General features: G+C 41.8%; 1 long non-coding RNA gene across 1 annotated transcript in view; it reads left to right on the top strand.

Moving 5' to 3' along the window:
• The window catches only part of LOC115948023, a 321,359-nt gene that overhangs the window by 55,000 nt on the left and 260,020 nt on the right, over positions 1-6,339 (top strand). The gene's annotated exons all lie outside the window — the stretch shown is intronic.

Genomic DNA, 6,339 nt, shown 5'->3' with positions numbered 1-6,339 from the left:
GCTCTTCCTTACCATCTTCCTCACCCTTGCTGGAGGAGAACCCTGTTCTCTCTTACCCTACAAATGTCACTGCTCAGTCTTTCCTTCTTTCTGGAAAAGTGATTCCATTCGTGAGGAGACTCTGACTGTAACAGCACAACGGGACTCTGCTTGCAGTTGCCAAGCTGGACAAAGAGAACCTGGAGGGTTTCACACCAGCTGTTTCCACCACAGCAAGACTGACAAATTCTGTTCCCTATTCTCATTATTAGGGGTAATGATGAAGTGACTAGATGTCCTCCTTCCAAAATTAAAGCTCATTTAACTAGGATAAAAGCATTTGGGAGAAAAGAAGTAAATATAGGGAACAGAAATTTTGTGTGCCAGATCTGTAGCTGTGTTCAGTGTGGGAACCTTGTTAAGCCCTAATTTCTGTATATTTCTGTGTTAGCCTGTGTTGTGGCTTATCTCTCAAGACAGCTGATCTCCCCTTTTCTCCTCTGACAGCTTTTAACTATATGATATTCTTTAGATCTGCAATATCTCACCCTGTGTCTTCACTGGAGACTGAATACAGGGTCCTTGAAGTCAAGAGCTTCTCTGCTGTGTTTCAAGTGTGTCCTGGGACACTGTGTATGACTTTCCAGCACATGCCACTATCCTCATAATAATGGGAGGATAATAGGAGTTATACTGCATGTCTGAATAACTAGGTTAGATATCTGTTTTCTTTGATTGTTGCCTGGCATCTCTCTGTCTGTCACATCTACATTTTCCCTTTGTTGTGGGAGGCGATTTCCCCTTCGATAGGTTTGACTTGTGCATTAACATTTCTTAGTGGAGAACTGCAGCTTTCAGCACACTTATTCTCTCATTGTCTGCACCTGTTTGTTTCCAGTGTAAAAATTTCAGACAACCTCCCACTCTTTCTGTCATCCTCCTTTCAAATCAGAATGCCATGAATGATCTGAAGGGCATGGGGGAAAAAAGAGCCTTTTGTTACTTAGTAATTTCTTTTTAAGTCTCTTTCCTTCTTTTTAACTTTGATATTTGTGTAAAGATATTTTGAGGTCTCATATCCTATTTTTGTTCTTTGAATATGATATTATCTTTTGCCTTTGATAATCATTGTCATTCTGATTTTCTTTAATTGTCTCCAGACAAAGTATCTGCAGAAAGGCAAGCATTGTGGTAGAGAACTTAGTGTGTCAGCAGAACAGTATGGTGAGGAAGTTAGAAGAGTGGGAAGCTGTAAGGATGAATGTTAATAATGTCTTAATTGTTTTATAATAAAACTATTCACTGGATTTGCAAAATGTATTTGAGAGGAACACTCTTGCTGAGAGGACTTGAAACCTAAATAAGTGAGACAAGCAGAAGGCAGGCATCATCCAAGCAAAATATAAAGACTGCATGTCATGCTAAGTGCTTTTAAAAGAATCCCCGAACTGTTTCCCTTCCCTATGGCCAAGAGAGCATATTGCAAACAATATGCTGTGGTATTACTTCCCATCTTTGCTTATGTGAAATCAGATGAAGGAGGGAGAAGGGAGAAGGAAGTTCTTTTCCCGTTGCCTCGTTGTCGGCTCCGTCCGTCCCACTGCCCCCCTGACCCGGGTGAGGGACAAGCTGTGGCGTGTCCCTGCCAGTGCCTCTGGCAGCTCCATCCCAGCATTCCAGCTGAGCCTAGCACTGAGAGGAGAAGGGAAATCAGTGCGAAAACAGCCTTTCCAAGCCAGGTCTAACATTTAAACTCCAGGGGAGGTGGGAGTGATGCAACACAGTTCGTAGGACGGCGGTTAAGCCCTGTAAGAACAAGTGTAGGGGGAATTTAGATTTCCTAACCAAGGGATGCAGGGAACTGCAGCATCTCCGTAGGCACTGAGAATCTCTTTGTTGTCTTAAGAAGAAAGTAAAATGCCGAGCTGCAGCAGTGCTGGCCAGTGTATTTAAATACACTGAAAGGCATTGATATCTCCGAGGAGTCTCTAAGGTGTATTTGATCTATTACTTTGCATGCGCTATGAAATAATAAATAACCCAACAGATACCACGCTGCATGACAAATTTGAAAGTATTTTCACTTAATCTCTGCCTTGATGAGACACTAATCTGTCTTTTAAAACATTTTCAAAGGTGTCCTTACAGACCTATCAGAATTAATGGTGTATTCCATTGCACTCTGGATTGTTGAAAACACAATAGCGCATTATCACCTCGTGCTAGAGATACCATCACCTCGTACTAGGGACACTTAGCAGGTAAATACAGTGGGCAGCAGGCAGTGGGATAAATGCATCCCTCGCTGCACAGAAATCATGCCTCAGAAGTCAGTGCAATGAGACAAGTGTACTTGACTCCGCAGTGCCGTAGTACATCCCTTGGAAGAGTAAAGCACAGCTACGTGCTCCACAGCGAGGTGTAAATAACACTCAGGAAAGCAATGTCTGTGTGGTGTTCCGGAAATGTAAAATCACTGCTTGTTCATGGGACACTCTCCAAGGTGGCATTTGTTACCTCAGCCATTAGCAGTGTTTCACTTCTTAGGGAAGAACAAAACCCTGTTATAATCAGGTTTTGAAGGTACAAAATGCAAAGGTGTAGTGTAAAACTGCTCAAATTCTGTGGCCAATTCTTCTGTACACTTCCGCCCCTTTGTGAACCCTCAGCAAGTGTTGTTTCTGAAAATTAGGATTTGAATGCTGTTCTCAAAATATAATTTGGTTAAAATTTTCCACAATAACTGGTCATTTCAGAGTTGTTGGGTGTTTTCCTGCTCTTGGATTAATCCTGCATCAAGCCCCACATTTTATTCCCCATTTGATCATATCCCCATTTGGTTCTCAGCATTTAGACAGGTGGTTTCTATTGCTAATATAAATTGGGAGGTATCAAACACAAATGAAATGCTTATGTTGATTCAGCTTAAACCAAATTCCCGTTGTTCTCTTAGCGTGGATCTTTTCCAAATGTTCTCTTCTGGTCAGGCTCTTCAAGCAAATTTCCAAGTGTAAAGTCTTACGAGCATCTTTGGGGGGAGTTTCAGCTGACAGTCTGCTTACATAAGCAAAAGCCAAAATTTTGCAAATCATCTTTGAATGTATCCTACTTATGCTTTACTTTTTCAATGGCCGGGAAAAAGGGAAGTTTCTATAAATGTTCCCAGTGACGCTGCCCAAAGTGTACCTTATGTACTGTACAGCAGCTCTCCACAGAAGATGCAATTTGAATTTGAAAAGAATTTGAAAATTATGTTGACAATTTGCATTCCCCAAAAGCGCTTCAGCTGTCTTTCTACATTTTCTTGGCTTTCTAGAGGTTCTAGAAGGAAATTTCCTTCTTCCACCTCAAATCTTTTTGCTGAGTGCTCAGACATATTTAGGAATTTAGTCCTCCCAACCCAATCCAATTTGTGAACTGCACTGTGCCTTCTTTCATCATTTACCAGTAAAAGTAATGACACAGGGCGGAGGTTAGAGCTGCAACAGGAATGAGAGAAAAAGGGGCACAAGGCATTATTCTCTTCCACTAAGTAGCTCTGTGGATTCTATTACGAGGATTTAGGATATTGGGCAGCTTTAAGTTCTGCTGCATAATCAGTTGGGGCTGGTTCAGCGGCTGAATCTCTTCAAAATATTACAATGATAATTTTCCCTTATCAGCTTTTTTCCCCCAGATCTTTTGGAACCAGTGCCTTAAAAGCAAATAAGGGCTATGCCTAAAGATGGGAAAACCAAGCCTGTTCCCGAATCTGGCCCCAATTTAGTCTGAGTTTTCTCCCATTCCAGATATCAGCTCTAATCCAGTCTGGGTTTTCCCCCGTTCTGGATTCTAGCCATGATCCAGTCTAGGTTTTCCCCCCATTCCTGTTTTTGGCCCAAATGCAGTCAGGGTTTGTGTCCATTCTGGATCCCAAGCCTGATCCAATTTGGGTTTTGCCTCTTCCAGATCCTGGTTGTGACCCTGTCTGGCTTTTTTCCCCCCATTTCAAATCTCAGATTCTAATCTGGTCTAAGATTGCCCCCATTCTGAGTCCTGGCCCAGACCAAACCTGGGTTTTCCCTCCTTCCCCATCCCAGCCCAGATCCGAACCTTGGACCAAGTACCTTAAGGGCAAAGAAGGGCTTTGCCTAAAGACAGGAGCCAAGTTCCTCCTGCATTTTCCCTTAGAAACGTTTGGTTGGTGTTTCCCTGGGGGCAGCTCATTCTGTTCCTGTGTTTCAGCCATGCAGGTGAAAGAACTTCACTTTCTCCAGCTAATTACATGGAGATGTGTTTCATCCTGGAGCAGGAGTGGGAAGTGCTGAGCTGCAGGTGGGACAGTGCCACCACTCGCGTTGTCACTGGTGTAGAGCAGCTGGTGATTACAGCTCTGGCAGGTGACGTTTCGGCTCCTGGGCTTCACATGAGCACAGAGCATTCTTTCCTTGCCTTCCCCCTCTCCTTTTTGGAGTGTGGAAATGTGGAAGATACACAGCCTGAAGGATAAGGAGAAGGTGGTTCTGTGTTTGGCAGCACAGGGAAAGCTCTGCCAGCATCATCGTGGAAGGGTTTGTGCTTAGATACAGCTGTGACAAAAGTCCAGCTCTTTTCAGCCTTTTGTGTGTCCCTTCCTCCTTCAGAGAGGATGAGAAGAATCATTACTGCGTCCCTTAGGTTTTTTGTTCCTACCTTGAGCCGAAGCCAACTTCCCCCAGGCTTAATTCAACATTTAGTAGTGTTGGAAACACCAAAGAGAGGAAGAGAGATGGGGAAAAAATGTAGCTGCTTTTTGTGCCTGAAGTGATGCAGATCCTTCTGTGTAAGAAGAGGTGCTACCTGCTTTCTCTAGTTCTGTTTTTATGTTGTACTGCTGATAATAACAAGAAAAGAAGATTATGTGAGCCTGAAAATGATAGGATGTGTTTTGCTGTTGGTTCTCGCTTTTGATGCTGCTCCTTCAAGTCTTACTTTTCCCATTAGAAGTAGGAAATGAGCCCAATTTTGGGTTTGTTTTTTTAATTTTAAATGAGAATTGTAAATGCAAGGTATTTCTGCAGTCCTTAGAACACATCCCTCATTTTCTTCAGTTAGTGCCAAAATGTAAGAGCAATATTTTATAAAAGCTGTCCCCGACTTAGCCTGTCTCTTCTGTTCTTTACTAAATGAAGGAAGAAAAAGACAATTTATTTAAACAAAAGATAAGATGGATGTATAATAATAAGGAAACATGAAAAAAAACCCTAAAGCTGGTAGTGTTCTTTGTTTTCATAGGCAATCATTTGATTTAAAGTAATTTTAGCCAAATATTTTTATTCTTGTTCATTGTTGTTTTTGTAAGCTGTAATTCAAGTGTTATGAAATCTAATTATACAAGAAAGATTTGTCTAAATTCAAAGCAAAATCCCAAACATAATAATAAAATTGCTATACATCCCCAGCTCAGCTCCTGTGAATATTAGTTCTCTGTTCAAAGGCTCTCCATAGAATTCAATTTTGACCTAGAAGAAGGTGGCAAAATGTATCATCTCGTAGTGATAAAATAATATGAGTACAAATGGACTCAATCCAGTTCTGATGCAAGTTGTAAACAATTAAAAGTACATGAGCTACAATGCCCAGAGCTGATAGCTGAGGACATTACTGCACACTTGGGGTAATGCTGGGAACCAGGAAAACAATTGTTTCACAATAGGACATAAAAGCAACAGAAAATATTTGTCTCGGCAGAGCAGCGCAGCCTTGCAGGGCCATGGCGTGGGGAGGATTTTTCAGCAGGCTGGCACGAGGCTGAGTGATGCATAATGGCAGCAGGGAATGGATTTCTGCATAGCTGAGTAGGTGACGTCATGAAAAAAGGACTATTTATCACCATAATTTAACACAAGATGCAACACAATGGCTTGATGGATGCATTTTATGGTTTTCAGCCAATCATAATAATGGATCTATTGACTAAAGTTTTAGATGCCCTTTATATACCCTTCGTGGATAGAAAAACAGCAGCGAAAACAGAGAATGAAGAGGCTGAGAATAAGTCAGAAAACATTTGCCTGGAATGCTTTCAAAATTCAGGCCTCCTGTGTAACAGCCTTTTGACCTAAAGCTTCCTCAATTATGTTTTTAAATCCCTAAAAGCTAATGAGGCTCAACAAGAATATTTCAATTGAATATTGGAGTAATAGTCACTCGGGGAGCAAATCTGAAATGTTTTGGCTTTGCCCAGTTCTGACTGAGTTGAGGTGTTGTGTTAGGAACTTTGGCACACAGGTGTTGTCCTCAATTTGGGCACCTAGGTAGGAGCAGAGAAGGAGAGGAATTTTCCTTTCTGCCTTTCATGTGAAACTGTTCATACACAAGAACAAAAAGGCCAAGGAGCAG

The sequence above is a fragment of the Geospiza fortis genome, unplaced genomic scaffold (assembly GCF_000277835.1).
Source record: "Geospiza fortis unplaced genomic scaffold, GeoFor_1.0 scaffold275, whole genome shotgun sequence".
In the NCBI taxonomy this organism is placed as follows: Eukaryota; Metazoa; Chordata; class Aves; order Passeriformes; family Thraupidae; genus Geospiza; species Geospiza fortis.
The sequence above is the reverse complement of the archived record's forward strand: the minus strand, read 5'-3'. Positions and strand labels throughout refer to the sequence as shown.